Source organism: Xenopus tropicalis, chromosome 3, assembly GCF_000004195.4.
Source record: "Xenopus tropicalis strain Nigerian chromosome 3, UCB_Xtro_10.0, whole genome shotgun sequence".
Lineage (NCBI taxonomy): Eukaryota > Metazoa > Chordata > Amphibia > Anura > Pipidae > Xenopus > Xenopus tropicalis.
Window position 1 is genome coordinate 26747290 of NC_030679.2, and position 18762 is coordinate 26766051.

Consider the following 18762-nt stretch of genomic DNA (forward strand, 5'->3'; position numbering starts at 1 on the left):
CAAAATTCCTCCAGAGCGCTGTAAAGGACTCGTTGCAAGTTATCGCAAACGCTTGATTGCAGTTATTGCTGCTAAGGGTGGCCCAACCAGTTATTAGGTTCAGGGGGCAATTACTTTTTCACACAGGGCCATGTAGGTTTGGATTTTTTTTCTCCTTAAATAATAAAAACCCTCATTTAAAAACGGCATTTTGTGTTTACTTGTGTTATCTTTGACTAATAGTTAAATGTGTTTGATGATCAGAAACATTTTGTGTGACAAACATGCAAAAGAATAAGAAATCAGGAAGGGGGCAAATAGTTTTTCACACCACTGTAAATGGTCCCCACTGGCCCTATGGCATCTTACAGCAGCCCCTCTGGCATTTGTCAGAATCCACAGAATCCACTCTGCTGCACGGCTCTTTTTTATAGCTCAGGTTTTTAAATAGAGGCACCTTTCTACATCATATAGACAAAGGGAGAGGTGAGTGGGCCAAACGAGGGCAGTTGTGGGGGGGGGGGTGGGGTGCTTTTGTACCTGGGGGGTGGGTTTCCTTAATTGTAAGAACAATTTATATATACTTTCCAAGTTAAAGGCTTAAAGTTATATACAGTACCAGCAGCCCCTGGGATTGCACTATGCAGCCAGCAAAGGTTGTTTTGGGCCACTGATTTGCCTTCTGTGATTTTAAGTAATATAGAATACAGAATTTTAAGACTTTTACAGCAGTATCAGTGTGCCTATGAGCCCAAGTAAATCCCAAGGCTAATTCAATGCCAATATGTTTAGCTGCCTGTAAGATTTCCCCCCCCAGGCCTGCCTACTCTTTGGGAAAAAAATGCACCAGGCCTAGAAATGTACTTATATTTAACCGAGATCTATTGGACAGAATTAGGCTTGCACTTATATAGAAATTCAACAATACCTAACCCAATGCAAGGGATCCCTGCATGTAGAAGCGGCAGTGCCAAGGCCTGTTGGACACAAGAACAGCTCACTTTAAATATCAAATCTCAGGAAACAAAACATTATCCCCCTCTTGACCTAACCTTATATTAAAGTATTTTGCAGCATGACAGAGCAGGGCTCTCATATAAAGAACAGAAACAGCCACAGTCATGGCACTATGCTGGGAGCTCCCTGTTTCCCCAGGAGAGACTCCATACTGGCGGCTATGTGTGAGAGGCCTGAGGCCTGCATAAAGCTATATAAACTAGAAAGTCTGCTGTAGGGATCCCCAACCTTTTTTTTTTTATCAGTGAGCAACATTTAAATGTAAAAAATGTTGGGGAGCAACACAAGCATGAAAAAATGTCCTAGGGGATTACCAATAAAGGGCTGTGATTGGGTATTTGATAGCCCAATGATGACTGGCAGACTACAGGAGGCTCTGTTCGACATTACACATGGTCTTTATGCCTCCAAATCTTGTCTTCAAGTCAGAAATTCAAAAATAAAAACCTGCTTTGAGGCCATTGGGAGCAACATCAGAAGGGTTGGTGTTGCTCACAAGCCATTGGTTGGGGATCACTGGTCTACTGAGATCTCTGCTATACTCTATTTTGCACTCTATTTAGAAACTCAACTTTAATTTCAAGGAAAGCCCCACTCTTTGCAAAAAAAAAAGTGTTGCTTTTTTATTTCCAAATTTGCGATTGTTAGCTTCACTTGTTTGATGGTGAAAAAAAAACTCCGATAAAACTAGGACTCTGTGCAAGTCCAGGACAGCTGCTCATACTTGTGGGAAATTGTGGGGAAGGCAATACAGTTTTCTGACCAATTCATTTAGAAACAGTCATATGTAGTACAGGAGTAGGCACAACAACCTAGACAGCTAAAATATCAACACTATGCTATACAGGTATCCCTTATCTGGAAATCTGTTATCCAGAAAGCTCCGAATTACAGAAAGCCCGTCTCCCATAGACTCCATTTTAATCAAATAATTCAGAATTTTAAAACTGATTTTCTTTTTCTCTGTAGTAATAAAACAGTACCTTGTAATCGATCCCATCTAAGATATAATTAATCCTTATTGGATGCAAAACAATCCTATTGGGTTTAATTAATGTTTTATTGATTTTTAAGTAGACTTAACATATGGAGATCCAAATTATGAAAAGACCCCTTATCCGGAATACCCTTGGTCCCGAGCATTCTGGATAACGGGTCCTATACCTGTATTTGGCCGCAACATGCTATAATTGGGATAGAAAGTAGGCAACTCCAAACAGACACCATTTCTCAGTTAAGCAATAACACCCTTCAAACACTCCCTAAAATCTCACCTGTTTAGAGAATCCTATGTGATGCACCCAGAATCACCAGAAGAACATACCATAAAAAATGTCAGTTACTGACTAAGTAGGCAAAATATATATGAATAATATAATATATTATATGAATAATAAATGCACAATTGTGTTAATGTAAAAGAAAGGAAAAGTGTGTAGACAACCTTCACTGATACCGTTTGCTAATAATATGCCCATATGTCCCATTGTATGGACAGGAGTGCCATCTGGAGGTTGCATGTGGAGTTGATTTGAATTGAGAAAGTAGTGAATAAGAGAACACTATTATCTTTTATGTTTTATTACCAGTATGTCTAAAACAATGGTAGTATTATATCTATAATTAAATGCTGTGCAGTTTGTAAATTCCAGAGATTTCTTATCTGTGTCTAAAGAGGAGATTTTAGGGGTCATTTACAAACTGGAAGGCAGGGTGTTGCTTTGGGCCTACAATACGTGCTGTATTCATGATACACAGAGGGAGGGTGGTGCGTAGGCATCCCTCTCCTGCCCCCTGACGTGCAAGTTAGGGAATGGTAGTGGCAGCAGGCTGCAATGTAGCACCGTACTCACTATATACCCCTTGGCGGGCAGTAAGGATAGGGTTGGCCTGTGTCTGCCTGTGTCTGCTGAAATCTGCACCTGGGTGCTCTCTACATGAGAACGAAGGGGTGTGTTCATAGTCAATTAATTCTTTTAAATGTTCTTGTTACAATCAGTTCAGCAGGAATGTACCTGGAAATACTCTTTTTTAGACTAAGCTGAACTGAATCAATGCTTGTTTTAATAAATGCTTTAGATCAATGGTTCTTAACCTTCCTAACGCTGCGACCCTTTAATACAGTTCCTCATGTTGTGGTGACCCCCAACCATAGAGGAGCGGAGTCTCGGTTCCTAAGACCATCGGAAATATTTATTTTCCAATGGTCTTAGGCGACCCCTATGAAAGGGCCGTTGGACCCCCAAAGGGGTCACGACCCACAGGTTGAGAACCGCTGCTTTAGATAGTGAGTGAAAATGAACCGTCTTGACCAAGGGCACAACATTATCCTACATGCAGTTCTAAGGCATTTGTGGATAGAGTATTCCTTTAAATAAGAACAACATTTTGCAGTTTGCAATGTTATATTAGATTGCACATTTTTACTCCACATATTATATTTTTAAGGCCTGCTTAATGGTGGCATGTTTTTATGTTGCCAATAATGAAATTCAGTTATATGTTTTATAACCTACACTGCAAACTGGTGCAAACTATAAAATTCACAATCTTTCATCCACTACTCGTGGGGTGACTAAATGGACAGCATTTAATTGGAACATCCAATAGTCCAAATCACCCTTCTGTTAGTAACCTAGTTACTGTTACTAACCTAGTTATTGTTATTAACCTAGAGATTCCCCATTCACTGCCAGTCTGTTGAAGCAGTAAGGTCCAATGCCTATACAATCACATGCATTATTATTATTAATAATAATCACAGACTCATAAACTGCCTATCTCAGAAATCCTTTAGGCAACTGCCAAACTGAATCTTGTGCAAATCATCCATTTTTATATATTTGGATATTACAGAGAGCAAGTAGGATCACATTTAACCCACAAATGTAGCAAAAATAATGAATCATTTTGGTCATTTTATTGATAATTAGGGGGGCATTTACTAGTGATCTTATTTTTTTTCCAATCTGTGTGTTTTAGCATTAAAACATGAATTTTTTTGTTGAAAAAAAAACACAACTTTTGTGTGATTTATTTAGCGTAGAAACCACAAAAACCATTAATAATAAACTTCGCCATCTAAAAGCTGTTGAGGTGATGTAGAAGTCAATGGGAGCAGATCTAGGCCAATTGTAACAATCTGTATTAAATTCCCACAAAGATGGAATAACATAAAAACCACTAAAATTGGTTGGTTTTAATTCTGAATAACCAACACGTGCTGCTTAATCCTTGACTTTATGGTACCTGCGCTACAGCTTACGTATGGCACACCACAGGTTTTACACATTAGTAAATATAGTACATGTGTAGTACAGGTATGGAACCCACTACCCAGAATGCTTGGAACCTGGGGTTTTCCTTATAATGGATCTTTCCGTAATTTGGATCTCCATACCTTAAGGATTAATTGTATCTTAGTTGGGATCAAGTAGAAGTAATGTTTTTATTATTACAGAGAAAAAGGAAATCATTTTTAAAAGTTATAATTATTTGCTTATAATGGAGTCAATGGGAGATGGCCTTTTCGTAATTCGGAACTTTCTGGATAACAGGTTTCCGGATAACAGATCCCATACATATTGCAATTCATAAAATGTCTTAGGTTTTGCAGTAACTGTATTTCTGAATTCTTTTGATTCTGCCTCAAATCTACATGTAATATAACGTGATTCTACATATTTCTAAAAACTTCATGTTTCTCGAAATTTGCTAAATCGCAAAAATTCGCAAAACACATTGAAGTTAACGGGCAACTTTTTTTACTTCACAACTTTGCAGTCTATGGGCGTTTTTTGTGGTAAAACCTGGCAGAAATTTTTATCACTTCTAACCAACTTTCTTTTTTAGCTTTTGTAAGAGGAAATTCCCTAATGTTGGGGATCTCTTTGCAACAAATGTAATTGGATTTGATTCTGTAACTGAAGAAAACAATGGATCACCCAGCAAAATTGCTATATACTTCACAATTAGATTTTGAATCTGATAAAGTTGATTAATAAATGTGGTAATAAACTTAATTTCACCTGTATTTTCCTTTTTCTTTTGGTCAGCTCCTATCATATTTTTCTGCCCCTTGGAAAGGCAGCATCAGCTGTTCAATTGTGTAACCTCTTTGCAAAAACCTATAGCGCAGTGCAAATTCTTGTAAAATGAACTCCTCTGTATCGCTGCATACCCACACCCACTGCCCAATAGGCCCAACACAATGCCATGTACTTTCCAAAGCTGGTAAGTCTGTATATACCCCAGCAGGCAGGGAGGCTTAGGCAAAAGGTTTTAGCTTTAGTGCAGGAAATCAAAGGGAAATGAGGGACTTTTCAGTAAGAATCCAGGACTGCGGGTTGAGCTGACAAAAGAGGGACTGTCCTGTAAAAATCAGGACAGTTGGGAGGTATGGTCTGGTATAGTATTAATGGGCTGGTGGGAAGTGGCCTTAGAGATGCTGTTGCATTGTGGCCTATGGAGTAAAGCAATATTGTAGCTCCTTCCAATCATTAGAGTTCAGTATGTACAATATAGTAGGTAGGATGCCCTCATATCTGTGTCTATGGCTCCCTTTGAATTTTAGCCCCATCATATACATAATAACCAAGTAATTCCCACAGCAGAACCCACTCTGACAACCCCCTGCAAGGATATTAACCCATCCAGTTCTTCAATTAAACCTTTATACAGGTATAGGACCCGTTATCCAGAATGCTTGGGACCAAGGGTATTCCGGATAAGGGGTCTTTCTGTAATTTGGATCTCCATACCTTAAGTCTACTAAAAAATCAATAAAACATTAATTAAACCCAACAGGATTTGTTTGCATCCAATAAGGATTATGTATATCTTAGTTGGGATCAGTTACAAGGAGTCTATGGGAGACAGGCTTTCCGTAATTCAGAGCTTTCTGGATAATGGGTTTCCGGATAAGGGATTTCATACCTGTATCAGCAACGGCACTCAGTTTTACCCCACCCTTGCCCATTTTGAGCAGACCCAAGCAGTATTAATTACCCCATCACACTATTGGTCAGGCATTCAAAAAAAAACACAGAGACATGTTTATGGGAAAGCCTGTTGATGGGCACAGGATTTATTCCAATTTATAGCCAATTAGGTTTGGGCATTCCTAACAGCTAATGATTCAGAGGAAGGCAAAAAACCCTCATCTGAGGGTAAAAAATTCCTTCCTGACTCCTAGAAACGGCAGTCGGTTTTACACCCTGAATCATGGCTTGTATATAGACACAACTAAACCATCTCCTACACATGCCCCTCTACACACACCCCACCCTTCTACACTTTCCCCACCCCTCTACGCACCCATCCGCCCACCCCTCTACGCACCCACCCACCCATCCGCCCACCCCTCTACGCACCCATCCGCCCACCCCTCTACGCACCCACCCACCCATCCGCCCACCCACCCGCCAACCCACACACCCACCCATCCGACCACCCACCCACCCATCCGCCCACCCAAGCCCATCCGCCCACCCACCCACCAGCCCACCCACCCACCAGCCCAACCACCCACCCGCCCAACCGCCCAACCGCCCAACCGCCCACCCGCCCAACCGCCCACCCACCCACCCACCCGCCCAACCGCCCACCCGCCCACCCGCCCAACCACCCACCCGCCCACCCGCCCAACCACCCACCCGCCCACCCGCCCAACCACCCACCCGCCCACTCGCCCAACCACCCACCCATCCGCCCACCCTCCCACCCACCCAACCGCCCACCCACCCACCCATCCGCCCACCCCTCTACGCACCCACCCATCTGCCCACCCACTACAATAATAAAGGATATCAGGGAACAGTGTGAGGTTGATGACAGCATCCGCCCCTGAGAAGACTTCTGGTGGAACGCTGAAAAAAAAATAAGAAAAGGGTTAGAAATTGTTAAAAAAATAATATATATAATTTCTATCTGGAATGGCGCCTTTAATTTGTGAATTGTTAACCTGGCACAAGTTTAGTTTCCATTGGAAAACCCTTTTCCAAAGGTGGATATCTAAGCCAGAGCTACAGCTGCCCTTATGAGAGTTACCATACTGCTCTTCTAATTGACCTAGAATTGGAATTGATGTATGTAACACTGGCTAGATCTAAACCCCGAGTCCACAACCTAGTACAACCTAAAGGCAGCCATACTTTGTCCTATCAAGTATGCTCTCTGATTGATCAGCCCACAAGCAGAAGGAGCAGAGAGTGTACTAGGGGCCATTCTAGCTATAGTTACTTTTCTGTTGTTCCAAGGACTTGGTAGACAGCCTAATTGATTGGAACGGCAGGAATTAAAACAGAGGTGTACTGGCAGACATGTGGCATCTGCAGATTGATAATAGATTGTAAATAAGTAAATAAATTACCCAAATTCTCTGAAACTGCCTTGTAATGGCTCTCCTGACCCTTTTTCTTAGGGTCAGTTGTTCCACCACAACAGCAGCAGGAATCTCCAGCTCTCTCTCCTCCGCTGTTTCAACCTCATCAGCAGGGGTCTCCTGTGCTCCCCCCTCTGCTGCTTCCAGCTCTGCAGCAGGGGTCTCCTGAGCTTCCTCTTCTGCAGCAGGACTCTTCAGATCTTCCTCTGGTTGTTCTTCCTCTTCTGCTGCAGGGAGTTGTTGGTGTTGTTGTTGGCTGGTTCTAAAGGAAAAAAAAAAATCACTATTGTGATCTGTTTCCAAAGTATTAAGACTGCAGTTATGATCCCTGGAGGAATAATATAGCCTGATAGGGCAGTTACTGAACTGACTAGGCTCCATCTGCTACTATAGGGAAAGGCTTCACTTTGTGAAGGGAGCTGCAATATTTGGAAAATACCTACTGCCTAATTTCAGTTGGGAGATTTTGGTACATTGTATGAATACATCAAACTAAACTGATAGACCGGCACATATTTTAGTGGGAAAAAGTGATGTTATTATAAGTTCAAGATGCTTTAATCTTGCTCCATGTCTTTTACATTTTGCTCTTATGTGTGAGTAACTGGAAGGTTAATTTGCAAAATACATACCCAAGAAGTTCCTGCAGCTCCTCTTCATTCTCTGCAAGCCGAGTTCTTATTTCTTTCAGCTTTGATGTTACAGCCTGAAGGGAATGGAACAAGGATAGGAGCAAAGGGGAAAGAAAGAAGAACGTTATGATTGTGCCTGTATAAATGGGGCCAGCAGTACGTTTATTAGATGAAGGCAATGAAGTTGTGGAATAACCTGCCGACTGATGCCTGTAAGAGTTGTGTGTGTGTGTGAACGTGTCATTTGGAGGGGTGAACTATATAACTCTAATATACAATCTGCGTGAACTATACCAAATGTCCGTCCATAAACCAATACCTTAATATTCAATCTGGCACCTTATGATCAGTGTATTATAATGTCAGATAAATAGAGAATATTTAAAGGGCATGTGGTATTGCAAGTAGCCCTGAGCATCAGTCTGCCTTTTGTCATGCCAGGGAAAATACCCAGTAGGCAACATGCCCAGCAGCACCTCCTGTGCAAGTGTCCTCTTTGGAATGAGCTGATTAAAGCAAATGATCAAGTGGATACTATAGATTAGTACATTATCCCTGTACTTTCCCTTAAGTATTTATTGCTAAACTGATGGACAGAATACTTCAACAAATATTGGCACAAACCCACAATGCAGGTTAATATTCCCTTAAAAGCATTAAATATTTTCTGCAGAATTTGGCAGTAAATCCCCAAGAAAAGCATAAGGGACAGTGATCCAGGGAACTTACCTGATGGAGAATAACAAAAGGCTCATACTGGCTACACAAGAGTTGCTCTTGTTGCGTCGTCTGTGGGAAAAGATGCTCAATGTTAAGCACTGCTTTGTACCAGTGTCACCATTGTGCCCATGTGGCACCATACAGTGAATTATAATGTTACTGATTATAATAGAGACACACAGTGAATAAAAACCTCTCCTATAATAATAGTAATAATAATGATACTTACAGGTGACTGAAATACAAGATCATAGAAGGCATAATATGCCTCCGCCAGTATTTCCAGATGTTTCTGTAACAAAAAGAGAGTAGCAGTGTGAGAAAGGAATCTGTGAGTCAGTGCTATTACTCTTATAATCAGTCCTATAAACCCAGAGTAAGTTCTTTAAGAGCCAAACAGTTTTTATGCCTCTTCATTATAACTGTGACTCCCTGACTGACTCCTAGGGGCTCATTTACAATGAAAGCGCAGCAGCAATATCATCTCAGGGGCAGCTGTGAAGCAGAAATACGAGGCAGCGCCGCTGTGCAATTACCATCCTATCACTACAGGCCTCCTCATTATTCCAAATGTACATAAGACACATGTATTGTACCACGTTTTTTCCGGTATTTCCAGTTACCTCTGTAGTTAAAAACAAAATGATTGAAGAGCACCAACACTCAAAGCCTTTAAGTCTATACAGGTGTGCATGATCAATAACGTATATACAATGAAAGCAGAGAAAAAGTAACAAGAAAATATCTATTGCACCACCCTCAAATATGTTAAACCTTAGATAAGGGGTCCTCAAACTTTTTAAACATGGGGCTAGTTCATGGTCCCTCAGACTACACCCCCCCTACACCCCCCGCGTCCTTCCACTCCCTGTTCCCCCACTCCCTGTTGCGTCCTCCACCTGCTTGCTCCACTGCTGCATCTGCAGATAGGTAGTAGCCAGGGGTGAGGATTCAGTGGGGGCCGGGTAAATTACCTTGGGGGGCTGGACCCGGCCCGTGGGCCGTAGTTTGAGGATCCCTGCCTTAGATCTTAAGGACAATAATAAAACTTAACCTTTAATAACTAAATTAAAAGGTATGTCTGGTAATCTAAAATAAGGGGCACGGCTAGGTGACATCCTTGGGTGCCTATATCGGCCCTTTGTGCCGAATGGATTGGGAGAGATTAGGGGAAGAAAAACTGTTTGTGGAGTTACGCTTCCAGTGCTGGTCTACATATCCAGCAACCCAGCCCACCATGAGCGACCACAATCAACCCGCACCCATCAACACCCCATTCATTTCCACCTTCCCCAGACCATCAACACCCTCAGCACATCAAACACCTGCCTACCCAACTAAAACTGTGCGCCTGACGTGCGTTTCGCTCATTATACCCGAGCTTTGTCTGCAATAGGTATTTTTTGATCACTTTTTCTTTGCTTTCATTGTATATACCTCTGTAGTTACATGGGATTTTTGTTTTAAAAGGACTTAGGGAAGAGTGAGTGCCTCACATATTAGTTTTATGCACACTGAGACATGGATTTAGTGCTGCTAAATCCAATATCATTGCCTGATTCTTGTGTCATTTCATCATCTGAAGCAAAGTATCAGACATTAATTATACTGGGCCAAGAGATAACAATCTAATATCATGTATTTATTTATCTAAACATCTATTTTTAATTTCTTACCAGATGTTTGCACATCACCAAGTAATTTGGTATGTTCTCCTCATTCATGTGGTTGAGGCCATACCAGGCAAGAAAATGTTCCCTAAAAAAGAATTCACATTAAGCATTAATGAAAGGTTATATCTACTATTGCATTGTATTTTTACTATAGATGCACTTATTCATTATAGCAGATACAGTATAATGCCAAAGATAAAAGGTCCCATAATGCATTGCAGTGAGTAGATATTTGGGTGCTGCTTACTCTATATAATCAGATTGGAATGATTAACAAAAACAGTTAAAAAGCCACTTAAAAAGAACATTTTTGCAAGAATAACACTTTTTAGAAATAGCCAATGAAGGAGAAGTCATATAAAATTAAGTAATCAGCGTGTATTAAACAATTATTAATAGGACCCTAGGTTGGAGCCATTGCACAAAATCCATCCAATGAAACAAAAGAGGACTAATTTACCATGTATGGGGCAAGGAGATTTGCGCATGTGTTTTGCACAAGTCTCTGCTTCTCTGAATGTGATGCTGACTGCATTTGGCAGCCCTGCATTCAGAGAAGATAGGGGGTTGGGGGTATGTGACTGTCCCCTGGAACACCCCCAGCTTGCACTTCATTCGTATACACAAGATACAGAGCGCCAGGGGCCACAAGATGCAGGAGAGTCATTTACTCACCATTTAATACCCCTTGTTCTGGATCCTACACCATATGCTGTATCTGGCACAAGGCACAGAGCACGGCCTGCGCAGATCAGTCGCTTAGTGCATGGGCCCTAAGGGGTGTGAATTTTCACCCTTATTGCTCTTGCACTTTCCCCGGGGCAATAGTAAACAATTTCCAACATATAATAAGATCATTTATGTTTACTTACAGGTCTTCCATCTTCCCAAAAAAATATCTGTAGTGATGTTCTGCAGGGAAAAATACATTTCCATTAAACACTGAGCTGAAAGAGGGAAAGGAATTCAACAATAATAAACTAACGCTACAGCCTTTGCCAATTTCAGGCGCCATGTTTGCACTTTTGTGCTAGTGTTATTTAATAGAGTTGTACTGGAGCTTATGGATGACAGAAAGTCTAAAACACTGCATAGCATCACTGCTTTAGCTCCTTATCACCCCCTCCCTACCCATTAAACATGATTCCACCCCCAAGCACATCACTGTGGTGGAGGAATGGGTGATCGAGGGTGGGGGGATACTGGGGGTTACACTTTCTATTTTCTATGAAAAGGTATAAAGAAGAACAACTTAAGGAACTGGTAATTAATATAGGATTTTACCATAATAAAAAATCATGGCCTCAAAATTGGTCTTCTCAGGCCTGAAAGTGTCCAGGGCGAGGAACAGCTCCTGTAAGTTAAAAAAAAGAGCATTAGAGACACAACAGTAAGTTCATCAACATACTGAGGAGAATAGTGACAGGAAAGGGTTGGGGGTTTCTATGGCACATAATGGCAGGAATAAGGGATATGGCACAGGTGGAACTCTCCCTACTGTATTGCTCCTGCGCAAGCTCAAGCCGGAAAACACAGTAGGATGTGAGTGTGGCGCTCTGTTAGTTTTTTCCCTGGGCTGGTGCATTATCTCTCTGAAAAAGAGCACTGACCCCAGGGAAAAAAATAGCAGTTTAATTCACTGAGGGGTCTTTCCAATATATGCACAGGGGCAAAGAGTATGGCAGCTCCCACCTATGTGTGTAAAAGCAAAACACTGAGAGACACAGGATGTTGTGCAGAGAGCTACTTAAGAAGAGGTGATAGAAATAGTGTAATTACAGAAGAAACAGACGCATTACCTGCAGCCCTGGCTTGCTCCTGATGTTCTCGCAACCTAAAATCAGACACAAGACACACATGGGCATTATATTAGGAACAGCAATAGCAGAAGATTTAAGGCTGTGACATGAATGCTACAGAGCTTATAGTCAAGTATTTCCTAATCTGTATTGTCCCATTTGTATGAAACATTGTTCAACCCAATGATAAATGCCCAATATAACGCTGTCTATAAAGACAATATACAGCATATGTATGAGGTTTATATGCGCAAAGCCCTGTGGGGCTCTATTAGGGCCAGACTGCGGTAAACCCTTTTGGCACTTTTTAAATACAGACTAAAGATACAAATAAGCCATTAAAGGGACAGTTCGTCTTACAAAAATTGTCTGGAATGTGGATGTGGGCCATGGTATGGGGGGACTTATTTAATCTACGTGGTGGCAGGGCTCTCTGCTCACAGGCTCCGGTGACCAAATGGGATGATAAAAATAATAAGGGAGAGCCCTTCAAACATAGTACTGTGCTTCCCTGTGATTCTTGATGGTGATCCTGGTTACAAGTGATACATTAGTTGATGTCATTCAAAATATCAACAATCACCAGTGTATTAATGGCAGATTAGCGGTAAAATATATCATGAATATATCAAAGTTATTTGCAAGATTACCTTGTGCGGTTGCCATGTTGATATTTCAATAAGAGGGGCCGGCACAAGGCCGGGGTACCCCACGGGGTCTCCCTCTCTAGTCTCTGGCTATCCCCACTAGCTCCGATAAGAATAGTAAATATCAAGCTAGGGAGATGCCAGAAAAAAATCGCAGTATCGCAAAGGAATCGCTTTTCAGCACACACCGATGAACGCTGGAGGGCACAATAGCAATCTATATAGAGAAGAGAATAAAAAGTCAGCTTCAGGGATAGTGCATTAAGTTTTTAATATTTTCTTTAAAATACATAAAAACAACTAGAAAGGAAAGGTTGAGAACAAACTTCATGTTGGGTTGAAAAGTCACAATCTGATCTGTTATTGGCTCCGCCCACTTTTTCTAACCTTGGACCACAGTTATATAGTAAAACCCACTGTGCAAAGTTTGGGGACCCTGGTTTTAATAGTGTCTGAATGGCAGCAATTTAAATTTCCCCACTGAAAATCAATGAGTGACATCTGATTGGCGGTTGGTGACTCCGCCCACTTTTTCTAACCTGGAACTGCAGTTACCCAATGATTGACTCAGCAAAGTTTAGGGATCCTAGGTTTAATAGTTAAAGAACGGCAGCAGTTTAAATTTAAACTAATAAAAGTCAATAGGTAAGTTGTGATTGGTGGTTGGTGGCCCCACCTACTTTTTCTAACCTTGAGTCGAAGTCACCAAGTGACAAACAGTGGGCACCCTGACATAAATAGTGTGAGACTGACAGCATTTTACACTTCACCATTGAAAGTAAATAGGTGAAATGTGATTGGCTGTTGGTGGCTCCGCCCACTTTTTTTCTAACTTTGACTGGCAAATACCCAGTGACTAACTCTGGAAAGTTTAACAACCCTGGAATTAATACTTAAATAATGGCATCAGTTTAAATGTAAACCAATGAAATTTAATGGGTGGAAATGGATTGGCTGTTGGTAGCTCCACCCACTTGTTCTAACCCTGAATATGTAGTCAGCCAGTGACTGGAAAGTATGGGAACCCTGGCATAAATAGTGTGAGAAAGGCAGCATTTTAAATTTAAAAGAAAAAAAATCAATAGGTGAAGTCTGATTGGCTGTTGGTGGCTCCACCCACTTTTTAAAACCTGAAAATGCAGTCCCCTAGTGACCCTGGTGTTAATACTGTGAGAATGGCAGCAGGTTGATTTTTTCCAACGAAAATCAATAGTTAATATCTGATTGGCTGTTGGTGACTTCACCCACTTTTTTAAAACTCTGAACCACAGTTACTTGGTGACTAGCTATGCAAGGCAGCTGCCTCTTCTGCCTACCCCTAGTTCCAGCCCTGTTTGTTGGCCCCGCCCACTTTTCTAAACTTGAGTACATAGTCACCCAATGACTGACTGTGCAAAGTTTTGGAACACTGGCATCAAACCAATAAAAATCAATAAGTGAAATCTGATTGGCTGTTGGTGGCTCCACCCACTTTTCCAAATCTAAAACTGCAGTCCCCAGTGACTAATTGTGAAAAGTTTGGTGACCCTGGGGTTAATACTGTAAGAATGGCAGCAGGTTAAATTTCCCCATTGAAAGTCAATAGGTAAAATCTGTTCACAGCTATACCCACTTTTGGGCATCCAACAATCATCATATTTTCATTCAGGCTGAGCCCATGACTATGTGATTCAATTTTGGGGGGTGTAGCCTCAGAGCTGTAAGATTGGCAGCAGTTTCAATTTCCCCATAAAAGTTAATGGGTGAAATTTGATTGGCTGTTGTTGGGCCCTCCCACTTTGGGGTCATCCAACAAATGCTGCTGTTTGATTCAGGGTGACCCCATGATTATGTTATTCAAGTTTGGGGCTGTAGCTTGAAAGCTGTAAGATTGGCAGCAGTTTGAAAATCTTCCCTGTCAAAGTCAGTGGAAAAATTGGGGTGTTTGGAGCGGCGCCACAAAAAGACAGGGGGCGGGATCACTTAGAAAAGCACAAGCAACCTGCTCCGCTATAGGGCGAAGAAGTGTGGGGAGTTTGGGTGTTGTACCCCTAAAACTGTAGGAGGAGTAGCGTTTAGAAAATGGGAGGCGCTAAGAAAAAGAAGAACAAAAAGCGGAAGAATAAGCCAAAGTCGAAGAACAGTATGATGGGTTTTTCAACCCAACATAATAATAAAAGAATTATTATTATTAATATTATTAACCCTTTTATTGCCAGCCGTTTTGGACAAAGCGGAACTTGTACGGCCAGACAGTTTTTGAACAATTTGTACTGTTTCAGTTTAGGGGCCTTTCCTCGGGGGGACTTTTAGTTTACCCAGGAAAACAATATATTGGTTTTTTTAGGACAAACTAAGCTTTCAAAATATGGTAGAATTTTTGTGTAATTCCAATTCTGTAACAAGATACAGGTATGGGATCCCTTATCCGGAAACCCGTTATCCAGAAAGCTCCGAATTACGGAAAGCCTGTCTCACATAGACTCCATTTTAATCAAATAATTCAGAATTTTAAAATGGATTTCCTTTTTCTCTGTAATAATAAAACAGTACCTTTTAATTGATCCCAACTAAGATATAATTAATCCTTATTGGAAGCAAAATAATCCTATTGGGTTTAAATAATGTTTTATTGATTTTTATAGTAGACTTAAGGTATGGAGATCCAAATTACGGGAAGACCCCTTAACTGGAATAACCTTGGTCCCAAGCATTCTGGATAATGGGTCCTATACCTCTATAGGCTTCTAAATGTCTAAAAATGAAAAAAAAAATGTTTTTCCATAATATAAACACATATACCAGAAACAAAAATTATTTTATGCACAAATATACAACTGATTTGGAAAGTCCTATGTACCAATACCAAATATATATAGTTTTATGGAGATTTGTCACTTGTATAGGTCAAAAACTCCCAGCAGTACATTACTAAATTCCCAAAGCACTGCTCCAGAAAGCTGCATACTCAAGGCCAAAAATTCCACTAACAGAAGGTTTATCCCAGAAAATTGTACATTTTTGGAAAGAACAGATTCTGGGGAATCCAGAGTAGGCACAACTGTCTTCAAAGCTTTCAGTCTATAGTATCTTATCTCCTACAGGGCATAAAGTAACCAAATAAAATACCCTAAATATGAATGCCAGTTAACAGTTTGATGCCCAATATGTATAGGTTTAGCTACAGTGGTGTGAAAAACTATTTGCCCCCTTCCTGATTTCTTATTCTTTTGCATGTTTGTCACACTTAAATGTTTCTGCTCATCAAAAACCATTAACTATTAGTCAAAGATAACATAATTGAACACAAAATGCAGTTTTTAAATGAAGGTTTACGTTATTAAGGGAGAAAAAAAACATCAAATCTACATGGCCCTGTGTGAAAAAGTGATTGCCCCCCTTGTTAAAAAATAACTTAACTGTGGTTTATCAATTTCAATTTTCAATTTCAATATCAATTTCTGTAGTCACCCCCAGGCCTGATTACTGCCACACCTGTTTCAATCAAGAAATCACTTAAATAGGAGCTACCTGACACAGAGAAGTAGACCAAAAGCACCTCAAAAGCTAGACATCATGCCAAGATCCAAAGAAATTCAGGAACAAATGAGAACAAAAGTAATTGAGATCTATCAGTCTGGTAAAGGTTATAAAGCCATTTCTAAAGCTTTGGGACTCCAGCGAACCACAGTGAGAGCCATTATCCACAAATGGCAAGAACATGGAACAGTGGTGAACCTTCCCAGGAGTGGCCGGCCGACCAAAATTACCCCAAGAGCGCAGAGACAACTCATCCGAGAGGCCACAAAAGACCCCAGGACAACATCTAAAGAACTGCAGGCCTCACTTGCCTCAATTAAGGTCAGTGTTCACGACTCCACCATAAGAAAGAGACTGGGCAAAAACGGCCTGCATGGCAGATTTCCAAGGCGCAAACCACTTTTAAGCAAAAAGAACATTATGGCTCGTCTCAATTTTGCTAAAAAACATCTCAATGATTGCCAAGATCAATATCTTGTGGACCGATGAGACAAAAGTTGAACTTTTTGGAAGGTGCGTGTCCCGTTACATCTGGCGTAAAAGTAACACAGCATTTCAGAAAAAGAACATCATACCAACAGTAAAATATGGTGGTGGTAGTGTGATGGTCTGGGGTTGTTTTGCTGCTTCAGGACCTGGAAGGCTTGCTGTGATAGATGGAACCATGAATTCTACTGTCTACCAAAAAATCCTGTAGGAGAATATCCGGCCATCTGTTCGTCAACTCAAGCTGAAGCGATCTTGGGTGCTGCAGCAGGACAATGACCCAAAACACACCAGCAAATCCACCTCTGAATGGCTGAAGAAAAACAAAATGAAGACTTTGGAGTGGCCTAGTCAAAGTCCTGACCTGAATCCTATTGAGATGTTGTGGCATGACCTTAAAAAGGCGGTTCATGCTAGAAAACCCTCAAATAAAGCTGAATTACAACAACTCTGCAAAGATGAGTGGGCCAAAATTCCTCCAGAGCGCTGTAAAAGACTCGTTGCAAGTTATCGCAAACACTTGATTGCAGTTATTGCTGCTAAGGGTGGCCCAACCAGTTATTAGGTTCAGGGGGCAATTACTTTTTCACACAGGGCCATGTAGGTTTGGATTTTTTTTCTCCCTAAATAATAAAAACCCTCATTTAAAAACTGCATTTTGTGTTTACTTGTGTTATCTTTGACTAATAGTTAAATGTGTTTGATGATCAGAAACATTTTGTGTGACAAACATGCAAAAGAATAAGAAATCAGGAAGGGGGCAAATAGTTTTTCACACCACTGTAAGTATGTGGCATGTAGGGGCCCCAATGTGAACATACCCCCATATGATCAATCATTTCTGTTATTTCGGCTCCAGCAAAATGTGGGATAAAGCTAGTAAAAAGTACGCTCACCCCAGAAAGTCATATATTTTTGGAAAGTACACATTCCCCCGAATCTATAATGGGTACCCATGTCTTTCTACTCCAAAGCACCAAGCCGCACAGCTTTTCTAAAGTTAGCAATTTTGATGACATTTCCAAAAATCCCCTCAAAGCTTCCAGTTTGCAGCATCTTATCTCCCACATAGTGTTAGGTACCAAGATAAAACACCCTAAATTTGAACGCCAGGGGTCCCCTGAACAGTTTGATGCCCAATATGTATAGGTTTACCTAAGTAAGTGGCATGTAGGGGCCCCAATGTGAACATACCCCCATATGTACTGTCATTTCTGTTATTTCAGCTCCTGCAAAATCAACACATTTACATCCTTTATGTGGGATAATGCTACAAAAAAGTACACTCATATATTTTTGGAAAGTACACATCCCCCCGAATCTATGATGGGTAAACATTTCTTTTTGCTCCAAAGTACCAAGCCGTAAAGCTTTCCTAAGTTTGCAGATTTTTATGACATTTAAGAAAATCACATAAAAATGTTGCAATTTGCTGCATTTATCGATCGCGGCGACGGTCGTGTCGCAGGACCCACATGACAGCCCCCTGGCTCGTTGCCCAGGGGGCTGTCATCGCTAGAAACTCTCTGCAGGTTAATAACACATTTATAAAGCCCCAACATATTCTAAAGCACTGGTAAATTAATGGGAATATACAGATTACATACAAATAAAAACTAATAATTAATACAAGAGGTAAAGGGGGCCCTTCCCAAAAGAGCTTACGGTCTAAAAGGAGTAGGGGTATTAGGCATAAAAGTAGGGAGAGATCTCACTATTTAACCCTTAACTGGAGCTTTCAGCAGGTACTGGGCCTCACTTTATAAAATGCAGTAAATTTGCTTATAGTAGCCAATGAGAAATTAGCTGTGGTACAGTAAGAGTGAGGACAGTACAATAGGGATATTACATTTCGGTTGGTATGAGTAACAGCACTCTTGTTCTTATGCCAGTAAATCATGCTTCTTG

At 41.0% G+C, this 18762-nt stretch overlaps 1 long non-coding RNA gene across 1 annotated transcript; it reads right to left on the reverse strand.

Annotated features, from left to right (window-relative positions):
* Positions 1–11163: 11163 nt before the first annotated feature.
* Positions 11164–13076, reverse strand: LOC116409472. Its single transcript, XR_004221866.1, has 4 exons — positions 12853–13076; positions 12203–12237; positions 11688–11757; positions 11164–11315 (listed from the first exon to the last, which is right to left on the reverse strand). It is a non-coding gene; the product is annotated as an uncharacterized LOC116409472 (long non-coding RNA).
* Between the last annotated feature and the right edge of the window lie 5686 nt (positions 13077–18762).